This window comes from Bombus affinis, chromosome 7, assembly GCF_024516045.1.
Source record: "Bombus affinis isolate iyBomAffi1 chromosome 7, iyBomAffi1.2, whole genome shotgun sequence".
Lineage (NCBI taxonomy): Eukaryota > Metazoa > Arthropoda > Insecta > Hymenoptera > Apidae > Bombus > Bombus affinis.
This window is the reverse complement of record NC_066350.1, coordinates 8159733-8176294: the sequence shown is the minus strand read 5'-3', so window position 1 is coordinate 8176294 and position 16562 is coordinate 8159733. Positions and strand designations below refer to the sequence as shown.

Below are 16562 nucleotides of genomic sequence, written 5' to 3'. Positions count from 1 at the left end.
TCTGGTGAAAACTAATATTCCGAGTCATCAGCCACGAACTTATATAAATAAAAGTGGTACGAAACGAATAAAAATGAAGAGAGGTGTCGTTAGCTAGGCCAGACGAGATTCCGTGGCCAAACGTACGCGTTGCAATTGGAATCCTTTCACGGTCGGGTGTATGCGTGCTCCAGGGAGGCTACGGGGATTTCTAATGCTCGATCGTGGTCAGAATTACCCGTGCCGCGTTAATAAACCGCCGCTCGAGCCCGGTATCGCGTGTCGCGAAATTCCAGCCAGCTGAGTCACACGAGAACGCGGCCCGATTGCCCGACCACTTCGATCGATTCTACTTCTATCGTTCAGATTTGGTATCGAAGTTGAAGTCGTAAAGACTACAATTAATACGCGCATCTACCATCGTTTTAACTAGAAACCATTGGCGATGAGATATTGATTTACAATTTTGTTCCAAAGATACTCGTTTCAACAATCTCGCGCAATCGGAAAGATAAGACAATAAAGATCTTAACTAAGTTAAGCAATAAACCGGATTAACGTTCTAATCGTGTTAAGATGTATCTAATCTTCTTCTCGGATCATATTTTCAATCGTATCTAATAGATTTTATGATAAACGTCTCGTCGACAAATTCTATCGATATAATCAGGATCCAGTAAAAATTTTCTGCGATAAGAATTCGACTACTTTCGTGACCCGTGATGTATATCTAGCGTTTGGAATTTTTACGCGGCGTTAGAGTGACGTAAGAATTTTCATAATAACGTAGCAATTAAATCACTGTCTCCACGAGTCGTTGAAATTTACGGAACGATCGATTTCGAATTAGAACGAACGAAGGAATTTCGTGTTGTAAGTTCGATTACAAAGTTGGCGAGTAATTTTATAGAGCGGCGTTCTTTCGCCTGGACTGCTTGAGTACAAACTCGATCTATCGTATAAAGTGGTTGCCAAAGTGGCGATTAGAATCACGCCGATGTTCGATCGTTATCGATAATCCGCGGAGGCCATCAGCGGTTCCCGTAGCCGCGAATCTGTCGATCATGCACGGCACTAACTCCGTGGAATGATCGAGTTGTCCAATCGAATTGCAGATCGAATTATTTCGCTGGAAGTTCAATTTCTTCCCTCTTTCTCATTTTCTCTCTCTCTCTCTCTCTCTCTCTGCACGATTCTCGTTTTTCTTTACGTTTCATTGAACTCGCTCCAACATCGTGGCAAACCTAATCGTTTGTGGAATTTTATTCGATAAATGGGAAGCACTTCGTCAGTTATGAATCTTCTCAACGAGGAACATGAATGGTTCGCTCGTAATCGAATATCTTTCGAGCGGAAAGAAGAATCAAATAACCGATAAATGCGTAATAAATAAGCAATTAAGTAAGGAGCTCGATCGATAACTAATCTTGCACTTTTAGAATATGAAAAACAGCCAACGAGAGGTCAGATTATAAATAGATTAGGAATTATAAATCCTAGGCTTCTGTTTTGCGATTTTGTAATCACTCGTCCAACAGAATAATCAACCGATCTACGATTAGTGAAACCTGTAGAGTTTCATTTCTCTTATTATCAAACTTGCTCGCTATACGTCCTAGCAACTTCTGACTCGTAAAATTTCGCTAATAACGTTAATTCGATCGTGCAAGGAGTCCCAGCAAGGCGAGTCCCCGTGGTGTATCGTCGTTGTCCAAACCGTACAAGGCAAAAATGATCGTTGCGTCGATTATATGGGAGGCGGATGGTGCACCGCTCGAATTAGCACGATCGACGCGTGTTCGCGAGCACGTGCCTCGAATGCGATTCGCCGAGTTTCGCCGGAAAGAGAAAGAGGTTCGGGCGATCTTTTCGACGTTGTGGGTTTTCCAGCCGCGCCTATCCTTTCACGTCTATCGATAAATGAAAACGCGAGACGCTTTCGAACGAACGTGACAAACGAGTTTACGATTTTCTTCGCGACGCCGCGCTGCGATTGGAACTCGAAGAAGGTGGTCGTATCGATTGTAGACGCGGGTATTCGTGGAATGACGCAGATACGGTGAACAAAAGGCCAAGGTCAGGATGTGTCGAGCAATGGTCTTATTAGTTTTGAAGCTCGACAGCCGGCGGCTTTAGGGTGCGACGGAAGAAATAAGAGGGTAAAGAAAGTGGGCCAGCCTGTGACGTGGTTCTGTACACAATGCACGATTGTACAATGCAAACGAGCTTGGATCGGTCCTTTTGTACTGCACGGACCAATAATCTACCTGGACGAAAAAAACCCGACGAAACCAGACTCCTCCGTTGAGCTTCTTCCCGACTGCACGAACTGATTTCACCAACGTGATTTGAACGTATTTACCATGAAATCGCATCGTCGTCGATCGATATTCGTAGCTAGTTTAGTTGTCGTTTGCAATTTATTCTCAATGTCCCTATGTTCGCACGAAAACTGCTAATTTTTCGTTCGACATCTATATCCTGCAAGTGTAAAACGTATCATTTGATCGTCGTTCGATAAAACAACGAAACACGATAAGAAGGATTTACAGTTTGTAATGAAAATAAGAAGATATATATCTCGCATCTGTATCAAAATAAATTATTGAAAGCTATCGTTCCATCATCGACGGAGAATTTCTCACAATGTATTACAATCTGGGCTATGGGAGTTGCAGGGTTAATGGGTTAATAATTCGAGTGGTCTCTTCGTTCAATTAGATGCAGAGTCGGACACGTGTTCAATGAGCGGAATCAATATATCCGAAGAAATATGTCAGCGACGCGACCTATCGTCGTAACGTCGTCGCGATCGATGACCGCGCGTCTAATTGCTGCTATTTTATCACGCTCGTTCAAACTTCTACGATCATCGATTCATCTTAATCGCGATTAATGCCCAATTTAGTCACGCGAAAAATCACCAACGCCGACAAATGAAACAGCGAACGCGCGTTATCGCAGATTTTCGCAGCTGTACGGTATTCCATCGTATTACGAAAGCAGGAAGTCTCGGTTCGAGCAAGTCTGACGGTTAAACGCGGATCCTAACTGTACCGTGCGTACAAATACCACGCGTACTAGCGGCTCGTGTCGGAGTGCGCTCGAGTTCGCGACAGGATGCACGCCGCGGCGTCAAGATGCAGCTTGTGCTATCGGCGAATCTACCGTTCGAGGCAAATAGCAATTTTTTCTCGAAGCTTTTAATTAGACGACGGTGCTAGCGAGATTAGAGGCTGGACTATGTTCTTCGGCTGGCAGCGAAGAAGTGGTAACGGTAAATCAAGAGCGCGGACAAGCACCGAGGAACAAAACGCCAGGCTGCTGCAACCATTTCGATTACGATCTACTACGGTACAGATTCACCGTGTTGCCTATGCGTATACCTGAACGCCCTTTTCCGAAGATCCTTCTCTTCCGATCGAACGTTGATCGCCTTCGAGCGACGACTAGCATCTTTTTAGGCTAGCGAATTTTTCTCGCACGGTATCGTAACGGAGCGCTGCAGCGTCTCTGAATACAAAGCAACGTATATACAGCGATAAAGTAACGTACATTTATGCGTACGTAAGTATATCGTCGGCGAAAATTTTGCAATACACTTTGCCTTCTGAATTCCGTTACTATTACAGTCGTAAGGTCCATTTTTAAATACGATCATTTTACTCCTAGAATTTGTTCCAATTTCCTAAAAGCTTCGAGCAATAAAACAGTTACGTTCGAATATAAACATAGCCCACGCCAATGATACAGTTATTGCCGCGAACGAATATGTTCGTTTATCCGTTCTTTCAATTCGCGATCAGATGCGTGGAAAAACGAACGATCGCACACAGTTTTTCGATCGACACCTGTCTGTTCTCGTACGGTTTAACGCGTTAATCTTTGAGCAAACCTTTGACCACGGCAACGATCTCCAGTCCATACGTTCGTTATGCTGGAACGTGCTGTTCCATGGCGTCTAGATTACTAGAACCGATTAATCGATACCAGGTTACCAAAGTACGTGTTTGTTCGAATTACGTTTAGTCCGTGTATCGAGTATAGCGGAGAAGCTTCGAACGTCTGTTATTCGCACGATTCGGTCTTATCGTTCTAACTCGAACGAACGATAATGCGCTACTTTTTATCGCGTTACTCGTTTCAGTCAGCTTCTCGAGGGTTAATATTAATAATACCGTGCGTGCAACCTAGTGAACGATTACTCGCGAAACGGAATTGCGGCTCGATACAAAGTTCAGCGGCGTAACGCGCGCCGCTAGCCTGCGTCCTAGTTTCCGACAACTGAAGATCGTGGCGATATCATCGTTCGCACGATGCGCAAATAACAAAACACGTCCAACTGAGTATGGGTATGTTCCGTAATCTACAGTGGTGCGTTTAGACCGAGCGAACGAACACTCGCTTTTCTGTCGTTTTATTCAAATTTCGGAACGAAATGTGTTAACGCTGAATTAGAAATCGAACGTTCGTAACGAAAAACTTCAAAGAATCGAACAAGCTTTTTTGCAGCATTCTAGGACAATTGTCAGACGTCGAATCGACGTCAGTTTACGCCGTCATTTTACCAAATTTCTGTAAAATGAGAAAAGAAAGAGCGTTCGCTCGGTCTAAACTCACCTTAAGCCACGCTTTATACACCGACAAATGCATCCTTCGAGAGCGAAAAGAAAAATCGGTTGTCGTGGGCGATCGAGCGCGGGAATTCGATGGAAATTCGATGGAAATTCTATTCTCGATTCTTTCGTCGCGGCGATGGAACAATTTGCGAATCGTCGACGGCAAGTTTAATCGAAAAAGTCTTCGGGGCTGTAACTTGCTCGATCGCGAATAGCAGGGAAAAGCGGGAGAACGAAGAAGAAATAGTGGCGGGTGAAGAATGAAAAGGTTAACGGGGAACGTCGCGGCAACGTGGTTCGCTTTAGCGTTGTTCTCAGGTCGCTAAGCAACGGCATGCTTTTAGCGCTTTCGTTCGAGTGGTAGCTTTTGTCTCGAGATCAAAAGATCCTCGAGCGTTTGGCTAACTAGCGGTTTTCGAATCGTTCCGACTTGGCACCAGACGAACGACCATCGTTCAAATGAAAATTCGGTCAAAATATCCCTTCTCTATTGCAAGTTGTTGTCCTTGCGCGTATCGAAACATGGAACTGTATGCCGCAGCATCATAAATAATTGATAGCAAACAGAGAGAAGGGGGTACTTACTCACCATAATCGGAGCGCAATCTCGCCGACCAGATATGGACGAAGAAGGTATGGCAAGAGCAGCATCTGCAACGAAACACAAGCCATTCTTTTAGCAGCTAATTCACCGTTATATCTCGCTCACAATGAAACTTCCTACTCGCGTCTGGCTCGTTCGCCGTTAGCGAAAAAAAAAAGAAAAAATCGTTCGATGGACGACGATCCTTTCGAGGATCATATCTGGTACATATTTCTTGTCTCTTCGAGAGAATCGTTCCCGATGTATAATTCCGCCCCACTTTAATAAAAATATACTGCGTTTATTCGTTTCTTAAGATATTTCTCAATATTCAAAGTTCATATCTATAGTTAATATTTCAAGCTATACTATGCAAGCTTTTACGAGATAACGACGATATGTTTTAAACCAAAGGAAAACGGAGATGACAGAAGGAAAATGATAGAACTTTAGTTTCCTTCGGTTTCGAAATAGCAAACGAGATACCTAAAGCAAGGTAGGCAGATACCGATCGTTAGGCTTTAACATCGAATATCGATTATCACGAGATTCAAGATGAATGAGAAAATGGAAAGTTATTAGGAGGGAAGGGATCGACAGGCAAGCTTGCTCGTACTGGCGATAAATCAACGTTACACAATGCCAACAGCTTGTTTTCCAGGGTAATCTGTTTACAGATTACCGATAAGCTGATTAGCAAACGCGTGGATGACTTGGCCGTACGCGAACAGCTCGCAGCTTCTCCAGAATAAACGCTCGTACTCCGAGAAGCTTCGACGTTCAAAGCAGGAACGATCAATGCCGTAACCAAAGCAAACGCGACAAAGAATTCCATTTCCTCGGAAACCTAACAGGGAAAAGGCGTTTCGAGGTATCGCTACCTCGTGCACTACCTATTCGCCAATTCTCTTCCTCGTCATGAATAACGCACCTTCCCTCCTATTTCGATTCAATTTCTAGCACCATCCTTTGCTCCTCGGCATTCCCCTTTATCGGTGTTCCTGGTCGATGCGTAAACTGTCTCGAAATTTCTTTACTACGCTCGTTCTTTGCGTCTGTTTACCGACTGTATCAGCGAACGAGAACTATAGGGTTATCAAACAGCGACGATAAAGAACGCGGATAAGATAAAGCCACGAGCAAATAAGAAGATCTAATTCTCTGTATGAAATCTGATTTTTAATCGAGTGTGTTTACTTTCTTATGCTCACAGTCGTAAACTCGTATTTCCTTAGTTCTTTTTCTTATCACGTTAAGTGGCATCGAGTGATCATCGGTGAGAGCCGCGTTATTAAATTTTTTCGAGCGATTGAAACACGATAAGTTCCGACGACTGAAAAGTTTTCGACCACGCGAATGTCTTAGATAACAAACGCGATACGATGGTTTGCGAAAATTAAATATTACGGCGTACAAAGTATATCTCGACTTGTTTTAGAAATTTAATTTGAAAAACGCTTATCGCGATAATTACGACGCGATATAAATGATTCAATTGAGATGGAAAGAATCAGGTGCTGCAAAATCCTTTCGTCCCCTTCACCCATTCGTCATCGACCAAGAGCACTCGTTTGAATGTTTATATCTCCGTCTCTCGGAAATCGACTCTGCTCAGTCGCCATCGCTATCGCTAACACGTCCAGTTCGGTAAACAATTATGTCCCTTTATTATCTCTGCTGGCAGGGAAAAATATATAAAATTCGCGTGGTGGTGAACGCGTAAACCGGCGAACCAAAGGGAATTGCATTCCACTCGCTACCCACGTTGGAACTGCAAAAACACCGACGAAAAAACGAATAGTCGTCGTGATTCCGGCTCGCTCACGCGACTATTAATTATCCGCTGAAAACCGAGAAAGGAACCGCCGGTAATTCGGCTTTTTTAAACGAGAACCACGCGTTCGCTTTCAATCGGCATGGACCGAGACGTGGCGTGACGAGACTGGACCACCCCGGCCGGACTAATTTCCAGGAACGATTCGTAGAGATCGTGCAGAAAATCGTGCGTTCCATCCGCGATTTCGAAAACGCTCCGAGTAACAGGCTGAGAAAATGTTTCGGCAGACGGTGGTGTTTCAGAAAACGAGAAGTAGATGGTGTCTGAACGGTGCAAGTTACTTGGCCGAATTTAACGCAGAGTTTAAGCGGACCTGGCCGTGGGTAACCGGCAACTTGGTACCGTGAAAGAGCGAGTGTAATTAGGGAACCGAGTAACCACCTCGGATTAGCTTGCTGGATAACGATCGGTTAGTCCGTCGCTCTGTTTTTCCCCTTAGATTTTAATCCTTCGATCTTTTAAGCACGAGTACATTGATTCTAAATCGGCGAATGCCAAAAAATGGTAAAGCCAAATACGGTATGTTTGTCGATAAAATAGGTATCGATAATAGAGCTTAATATCGAGATACAGGTTTCCGAGAATGTCCATCTACGAACACAAATATTGTTTTGTCTCGCTTCTAGTGGTTTGTCTTCCGATAACGATAGACATCGGTTCCAAAGTGTCGCGAGACGTTCTAATATGAAATTTAAAGTATGGACAATCAGTTTCTTATACTTTGCTGAATTTCGTTGGTCTTTCGACGATTTACAAATTTTCTGCAACAACGGCGTGCAACTGCTTGAAGCACCTTCCTGGAAATCCTTTGTTCGAGGAACGGGACGAGACGGAGCATCCGGTGTCGAATTTAATACAGTCGTAAAGTCGGAGCGCGACTTCCGAGCTGCAACCGCGACGAGGAACGTAACCGTTTCCTTGACTTCCTAGCTCGAGCTAGGGAAACTGCTCTCTTCGTTTATTCGCGATCGCGTTTAAATTGCGCGTAAGAAACTCGAGATGGCTTTCGCTCGGAGATTTTCCTACCTTGCCTATGACATTGTCAATTTTCTACCAAATAAATACATCACGATTGATAACTTTCTTTCGTCGATAAATTCGATCGTTGCATAAGAAAAAGAAATATTAAAACATTTCGTATATGCACGTATCGTGTCTACTTGGCCGATGTTCATGCTGTTCGCTGTTTTCCCGACAATTGTAACAGAATTTCAAGAGAAATTAGAGCTTCGTAGCACTGTAACCAGGTCTCGAGATAAAGACGTAGAAACGGAGGATTGCACGCGTTGCATCGTCTATAGATAAGCAGATAAGGGCTAGAGCACGAGGCATCCAGGGCGTCGAGTTTTCATATCGCGTTCCTGGCTAAATTAGATCGGATTACAGAGCGAGGAACGAGGAATGCGCGGTGAGAACCGACGTCAGTCGCTCGAAAGAATTTCGACGCGGACGACGCTTTCGCGCCGCGAAATTAGAGACGCATAACGAGAAACCGCGCGATTTCCAGCCTGTCGCGATATCAAATGTAATGACTTCGCGCTACCGGCGCGCTAGTTCTATTCGTTTGTCACTGACGTTCCGAATCTCTTCTTCGCTCTTATAAGAAGTCTAAGGTAGTCGAGATCGAAATAAGATGACAACGTTACGAAGAAACAGTTCGTCACGCTTCAAATATGGAGAAATATATTCCACTGCTACCCACATATACGTTGTATACGCAACCTGTCTTAATTATGTAGAAGTTAGCTGTCAAAAAACAAAACAGACAAGAACCGGTCGTATCACGCTTCGAATTCATTTTCGTCGCACAGCGCTGTAGTAGCTGTACGTTTTACTCGTCGACTTTAATATTCATCTACGGGGCGCGTTTTTCTCTTAACGGAAAATCCGCAAAGAGGTCGAAGAAGCACGCGCGTTGCAAGCGATGCTGCCGGTTACTTGCGCGCAAATACGAATTATTATCGCTGTTGTTATTATTGCGGTTCGCGATACCGCCACGGTGAATAACAATAGACTGTCGGAGACGAGAAACGCTTAATCTCAACAACTGCGCTAACTTGCAATAACTTTAACCATTTATCGCCTCGGTTATTTTATTTTTCTTCGTTATTACCGTCCTACTTTTTTAAACACCTATATTAAAATGTTTATGCAAGGACTATTAATTTGTTTCTTTATTCAAGATCTTGCTACACAAAGTATCCATATATCGTGTGTTCCAATATATAATATCCTTATCGGTTATAAATAATACGTAGTACGAGTACGTACCATAAAACTTGTAAATATATTTGGCCACTGGTACAATTTTCATGAAACTGATCTTTTAAAATACCATCAGAATTAATCGTGGATTACTATACGATCGAGAACGACGTTAATATATACGATATTTTGTCTTGTCATTGTCTCTCTTTCGGTTTAACCATGTCTTTATCAGAATTTCATTCGTACGATCGTTCGATCGCTGTTTTTACAGGTTTTCCTGGTGAAATCAGAAATCGACGGACAGCCATCGAAAGCAAAATTTCCACGAGATTCGCAGGATCCACGAGACATCGAACGTCAAGGGGAATTTACCATAACGAGCGATCCTCGCGTAACGATATGACGTCGCAACAATGGTAGAGCGTCGTGCATAGCCATGAACGTTTAATCATTGTCAGTCGTTCGCCGTCTCGAAGGTCGTCGAACGATCTTCGCGTGCTTCGCCAGGAAGGTTAAGGTGACGGTGAGCTTTTCTCCTACGAAATCGCCGCGCAGGCCAGACCGCTCGTTTAATCTTGTCTGGCGTTTGCAGCCGTGAAGTACAAGCAACGACATCCCCGACGTTTACCGCGCGTGCTTAAACCCCCGCGAATGTCGACTACGATATAAATTTACAAGAACGAATAAATGAGAAATGCTGTTCGCGGCGCTGTCGTCCTCAGCCTACGTCACTTTACTGCATCGTAAAACATCGCGATACTTTATGAATTTCATCCGTTCGTAGGTGAACGAGCTATTGTAGCTTCTCGTGCGGCAACCGCGTTCGAGACAATGTCGTCTGCTTTTCACAGGCTGCGACTACTCCTTTCCTTCTTCCTCCTCTTATACAGCACAAATCTTTTACACGATCTTTGTTTCCTTTACATCGACCGCAAAGCTTTCTTTCCATCATCTTTGAAACTGCGAGCGAGTAAAGAATAAGTACACGTTGTTCTTGGACCGATGCGAGAGTTCGTAGTTGTTCCAAAGTACATTTACTCGTGTTCATTGCAAGTTGCACAATACCTTTCGGAATATGTAGCGGATACTCGTAGATCGATGCCGATTCTAGATATTAAACTATCGAGGAACGATCACGTAGAAAAACATGGCTCGAGCTCCATTTTTCAACTTGTGAACAATTTCATTTTGCGTTACGTGCCTCGAATGGTTAATTTCAGTTATCTGGTCGTTTAGCGAAGACAGTAGTTAATTTAATATTCATAGGCTAACTGTTCGTGTGTTGTCATGATACGTGACCTTATTACGCTATAAACCAAGTTTCCAAGTTGGAACAGTTGTAATACAACGAATCGGTCATTCGGAAGCCACGCTGACCGACCATAAATTGCAATGCAGAGGAACGATAACGATTACGTTAAGATTCAAAATTTATCTTGAAATTTGCAACTATCCGCGTATCGCCGTCTTCCTAGTAAAATAAAACTAAGTTTTTTGATTTTTGCCTTTTGGAATACTAATTACACGCTGATACGTACTAATTGGACAACGAAATTAACAAGCTTACAGAAACTGGAATTGTTCGATTTGACATCCGACAGGATAAAATAATAGATCCTGTTAAAACCTTGAACCGTCCCATTTATAAGAAACTGCAGAGCCCGTGGACGGAAGAGGCGAGCGACGTCCATCGCGGGCCCATTGTCTCGGAAACGAGACCTGTTCCCTCGTCCAAGGTATTTCAACAAGACGTCGGTGGATCGATACGAGTCGAGAAGAGAAACGTCTGATCGCGCGCGTGCACTTGACATTTTGCAAGCTACGCCAATGTCGGTGTCAGCGGCACGTGTCAATCCACCTTGTTCGCGTAGCACTCGAGCACCAAGCGGAACCGAACAGAGTCGAGCCACGGTCACGTTCCAGACACCGTCCGATCCCCGGCTTCGCTGAATTAATATTCCTTTATGTTCGTAAAGACGTTTATACATGGATTTCGTGCACCTTGATCTCACCCGACCGGACGATTCCTGCCTAAACTAGATTCAAATCCGACTGATTGCCAGATACGATCTGAATCTGCATCTCGCTGGGATCGGAGCCGATGGTTGAGCCGATGTTTCTACCGATCGTCCGATGAGATTAGCGAAATTTCCGTATTGGCGAATCGATCGACAAGAGATAACTTAGGAAGGTAGAAACAGTAAGAAGGGAAATGTTTGCGAATACAAAAGGCAACACGGTACACTCGCGTTACTTAAATGTCCTAATATTTGAATCTCTTGTTACTCGAACAGGTTGCTCGTACCATGCACATATTGTAATTAGACTGCAGATATTTGTGCAAATTCATATTCTTACGAATACGCCGAAGGAACTGGAATTTGAACGAAGGATCGAAGAAAAGAGAAGAATATTACAAAGAGTGCTATATTGTTAAGATATTTTCTTGCACATTACGTGCATCTTCGAATCTGCATATTTTCAATAAACGCATAAAAATTCACGATCCAATTGCAATATTACATATAACGTATAAATAATGTAATATATCATTTAAATATATTCGTCGACTTGGTGGAGTAATTCCACGGCATTGTTCCACTCACTGCGATACCAAGATAAACGGGAGATTGATTTCCACTTGACCCTCGAATGCTTTCGCCGCGAAAGCCGGCACGAACTTGCCGGTAGGTCGCATTCGATTCCCTGGCGACACCGTTTCACGCGCGAAAGGGAAATTCGCCTGCGCTCGCAGCGCATCAATTTCAACGCGACGCTTACGCAACCAGCATGCGGCATTCGGAGTCGGTATCGTCTTCTCCTTCGTAGGCGAATCTATGTAACCGATTTCGCCGCGTGATGTTGCTTTTATTGCGTCTTAATGGAGAACCGATAGAAGCAACGTGACTCGGCGTGCTCGCCGTTAACGAATAGTCGACCATAAAACCGAAAGCTAACGATGTAACGGCGGTCCGTGACATTCGTGTCGAGTTATTCGTGTTACGTGAGACAGAATTAACGTAGATCGAAGATAACGGCAACTTGATCGATTTCGTTCAATTGTCGAACAAATTTCGACCTCTTAACGCCATCAACGTCATCAATTTATATAACCGCACTTTCATACTTCAAATTAATCAGCTGTACTTTTTCTTTATTCGCGACGAAGTTGTAGACACTTAATAGATAGCTTTCTTTTAGTTTAGATTTAATATCAACTTAAATATAATAGCAATTTCGCTGGTTTCGCGACGTCGCTGGACAATAAACGATCTTGCGGATCTGGCAAATCGGAAGAAAACGATCCTTCTTTGAAATTTCTGGAGACGAATTCGCGAGTAAAGCCGTATTCACGCGTGCGGTCACGAACGTAGCTGAAACTGGCTATAAATAGGAATTCAAGTACGTTATTTGCCTTTAATCCGGAGAAACGGCGAGATATCTCGTCTCGTAGTTGAGACCGGTTTCTGCCAACGCGTTCGAGAGGCCGGCAAGACCGACGCATCTTTAATGCTTCTTTAATGAAGAGGTTCCCACGAATATCCTAATTACCTTGAAATTACCGTGACGCGCGCCGTTAAACACCGGAACCTATTACTTTCGAAATAAGACGGCAAGACGTTTAATCGATTGTAAAATTAAACGCGAAAATGTCTTTATGTCGGCCGACCAGACGCATCCTGCGATTCCGCTGATTATCCTTGCTCTCGAATAACTGCTCGCGTGTTTACGTGCACGTATCGAGAATGTCTCGCCGGTGTGTGCCGTGGCCGCGTTATGCGATTTGCCGTTATACAGTGACACGCGAAAGTGTCCCAACTCTGTGTCGTGCAAAATTGTTATCGATATATTACGTGCGTTCTAAAAACTTGTCTGAAAATTTGTTACCACCGTGTAATGAGACACGGCTGTCGTGATTATGCTGGTAAAACATGAAACCAATTTGAAAATGTATTAAAAAAGTTACAAGGCATTTATCGCGCATAAACACGTACTGAGAAATTAGTCCACGAATTGCTACACAACATAAAAATACAACGAGTGTTCAAGATGGTCTGGTTAAATATCGTGATAAGATACGTGCAAATATATTTGATAAAAGTCCGACGTTTATTTTTAACAGGAAAGAGAAAGTTATTCTTACTAGACTTGGGGTTGGACACGCTACACTTCACGCTGTCGTCTGATAAATAAAACTGAACGAAATAAGTGCAATCACTGTAACTGTATTCTGTCTGTAGATCATTTTCTTGATTATAGTAACGTTTCCCAATAGAAAATTAAATTTGGTCTTCGGAAAGAGATTCGGACATGTTTAAAATCATAAAAAACATTGCGAAAATCTTCTCCATTTTCTCAAAGATATTAATTTGTATCAGCCATTACGATGTCCAAGTTTAACGATGATCTACGTTTATTTACGATATTGTACTGTAATTGTACTCTACATGATATACGTATGCTGTAAATTGTACAGATACCGCTATTTAAGTTTGTAACTTGCCCTGTTATATTCTATTTATTTTGTTATACATATTGTTAAGCGCGATCGCTAATGACTATCGAGAATGGTTTACGAATGTTTAACCTTAAATAAAATAAATAATAATAATAAGAAATATCGTTAATTACTAGTAGAGCAAATAACGTACGATCGCAATAAACGTCTTTTTACTTTTACATACATTTTCAGAACGATTTCATCGTTTACCGATATCGAGCAGATAATGAAATGCTAAATTTCAGAAAGTTTCATATAAACGCACGATATATTGATAAAAAGTTTCTGTAAGCGTGCAAATACTCTTATGAGCTATCGTAAATCAAGCGACCGTGATTCAGTCGGAACTGTTTGTCGATGTAATTTACGATCGCGATAATTTGTCGTACTCCGGTGAAGGAAAGCTGATTAAAATATCCTCGCGTAAGCCGTTCCCAACAGTCGCAGGGACCACGCGTCGAACTGATAAAAGCGCTGGATTACGAAGCGACGGCAATGTTTCTTCCGAAATTTCACCAGACTCTCGGCTGCTCTCTCCTCGCAGTGACAAACTTTCCTCGCGTTATCCGGTCAACGAGATAAATTTCGTCCGACTGGCTTTGCGTCGGCGTTACAATGAACTCCGAAGTCTGAAAGCTCGAGTCACGGATAAATGTTGAAACTCTCTTTGACTTCGGATTTTCAGCTGTTGGAGATTCAGCTGCAAGTTGGAGTTCTTAACGCCTGAGCGTCTCAACGAGTTGTTAATATCATTCGCATATGTATACAGTAAACGCTAATGCGACGATACTCGAAGAATACGCGTGGTGACGAAATTCAAGTGACGAAATTCAGTTCGCGTGTTACGCTTTACTCGTCGGAAGAGTATCTGCGAAAGATTAAGTACAAATAGAAGAGACGAGGGTGATAACTACGCAGTTTATCGACCTTTTGGGATTCTGATTACTTCACCGCAATCTTTCTACTTACAGAACTAGAACTTGATCGCAGAAGGAAAAGAAGAGATTAACTTATTCAACGATTCGATGTTTAAATCCACAGTAATTCTTTTCAGAAGATGGATACAACGTACAAACATATATCGTGGAATTACCGTTAATTTGCTTCTGATCCTCCAGAGTTTGAAGGATCGAGCCTTATAGCGTCAATCTGTAAAGCTTGGGAAGCTTATATTCGCGTGATAACAGTCTTGGAAGCATGGTCCTTAAGGTTGAGCTCCAAAGTTTCGTAGACCCAAGCTTTACGTACCGCTACTTTGCATTCGTAAGATATTCTCGAGCGACTTTCTACGAAGCGAACTCGATAATCCAAGATCCAAGGCTAAATAAATAATCACCCACTGATATCCTTCTGCGGTAAACGCTTCCAAGCGTCTAGAAGCACTTCCTGCTTACGCAAGAGGAGATTGACATTAGTTAGCGCGATGAAGGGCTTACGAGATTACGCGACCAAAATTGCTTCAATTCGCGCGTGACTGGACTGAGAGAGAAAGGAGGCGGATTAGAATATCCATCGGTAGTTTTGTAGTGACGTACGTGGATTATTAGATACAATATCGGAAGTCAGATTTCTGCTAGATAAGCTTCGCAACGCGTACAAAAAGAAGAATGAGCTGGGGGATTAATGGACAAGTCGAAGACAAGATACGTACGTGTACACTGAGAGAAAGAGAGAGAGGAGAGAGAAAGAGAAAGGTAGAAAGAGGTAGGACGCGGTTCTCAACACTTTCACCGAATAATACCGCCGCGTAACGATCGCTAATTGCCCTCTAGTAATTTTAATTAATTCCAATCGCATGCCACCAACGCGGAAATTTCTCTCGAAGGATATCGATGATCGCGCCCTTCCGAGATCTCGCGTTAAATTACCAACGCAAGATGTTCCTCCAACTGAACTTCGATTTAATCGTTTGTTAAACAAAAACAAACGAATAATGCTGATCAATTACCTTACACAGAATATCGTTAATAACAGAGAAACGCGATTAAATGTGAAACAGTCCAATTGTTGACGATAAAAAAGAACACGATTAGTTAGAAAATGGTTCAAAGAGTGGAACTGCGTCAATTGCCCTAATCCTTCGTGACTGTGTCTATTTGTACGAAAACGTTCGAATTTTCCCAATGTATTACGTGTTAATACATTCAATTGGGATATATTGAAACGAATCGCAAGGAAAAGCGGAGAGCACTCGATAAAGCGAGGGTAAAGCGTGGCACGCGCTTTCGCAAATTGCGATTTCTCGCGTTCCTCGATTTATCGCGGAAGGTCGCTACGAGGGCTGAATGTTGAATTATCCGGCGCAATTAGAGTCCGTGTAGGACACTAGATTCACGGGAAACCGATCTAGGATGTTGGTTCGCTACACAGATTGGAGGATGGCGTGCGACTCGGCCTCGTGCGGTTCTCAAAAGCAGGAAAAGGAGGAAGAACGTTTCCTCGTTACGATCCGCTTCTTATGCAATGGCGCTCTCCCTCTGGCTTCTGTGCAATCATTGTTTTGCCCGGGAAATTAAGGAACCGCGTTCTCATAATACTTTCGAGACAGCCTCGTACTTTCCACCATTTCAGATCTTCCGCCTTCGAATTTGCGTGTCTAAATCCAATATCTATTGGAATATAAGTGGAGGAAGGACGTTGAAGAGCGGATAAAGGACGCCGGATATCTTTCAACCAGTCGACAGTCGGAGACGAGTTAACTCGTCCCTGGAATTGAAAATTTCTTGGATACAACGATTCCTTTATTTATAGATCGACTATTTTCTTACGCGTCATTTTCTTCCTCCTACAAATAGATGACATTCTGTTGACATCTGCGAGCCAAGCGAAATTGAT

General features: G+C 43.1%; 1 protein-coding gene across 9 annotated transcripts in view; it reads right to left on the bottom strand.

Annotated features, from left to right (window-relative positions):
- Nucleotides 1-16562, bottom strand: part of LOC126918873 (SH3 and multiple ankyrin repeat domains protein 2) — a 175873-nt gene that overhangs the window by 100402 nt on the left and 58909 nt on the right. For 6 of the 9 annotated variants that reach the window (XM_050727333.1, XM_050727343.1, XM_050727342.1 and 3 more), the window contains exon 2: nt 5188-5249. The exons of 1 other annotated variant lie outside the window; for it this stretch is intronic. The gene's annotated coding sequence lies outside the window, so the exon portion shown is untranslated. Of the gene's footprint in view, nt 1-5183; nt 5250-16562 lie in introns of all 9 variants that reach the window. 2 more of the 9 variants (XM_050727334.1, XM_050727338.1) reach the window with 1 other exon arrangement.